This window comes from Octopus bimaculoides, chromosome 1 (genome assembly GCF_001194135.2).
Source record: "Octopus bimaculoides isolate UCB-OBI-ISO-001 chromosome 1, ASM119413v2, whole genome shotgun sequence".
In the NCBI taxonomy this organism is placed as follows: Eukaryota; Metazoa; Mollusca; class Cephalopoda; order Octopoda; family Octopodidae; genus Octopus; species Octopus bimaculoides.
Genome location: NC_068981.1, coordinates 113542270 through 113542964, shown reverse-complemented (window position 1 = coordinate 113542964; position 695 = coordinate 113542270).

Below are 695 nucleotides of genomic sequence, written 5' to 3'. Positions count from 1 at the left end.
ACACACACACACACACACACACACACACATATATATATATATATATATATATATATATGCACAATGCTGTCTCTTCTCGGTCTCTCGCTTACACATCAATAATAAATGTGAAAACGAAAGAAACATCAACACATGTCCATGAGCGTTGTTCTGACAAAAAGTAAATACTGTAAAAACGAAACCATAACACAACCATAACATAACACAACCAACCAAAGAACAATGCTTGAATTGCTTCTTTTCAAGGCACCGCGGTCAACGGCCACTTGTAGTAGTAAACACATTTGACCTCTGCTGGTGCGAAGATCCTTTTGTCTCTATGGTTGACTTCTGCACCATCTGCCGAATCTATTTAGAGACCTGCAGAATATGATTTATTCACCAATCTGCTGCCCAATTAGTGGTAGTGATGGTGATAATGTAAATAATAATATAATGTAAATAATAATAATAATAATAATAATAATAATAATAATAATAATAATAATAATATTCCAACAGATGGCCATCCATGCTCGTCATCAAATAACCAAAAGAAAAAGAATGAAAAATGGTCTAGGGAAGATAATAAAGAAGTTCTTACAGCCTTCTACAATGCCATATATTTCCCTACAGATAAATCTAATACTGTACAAACCTACTTAAACTGGAGACAGAAACACCTTGAAGTAAGACCCTACATAGACAGTAACAAA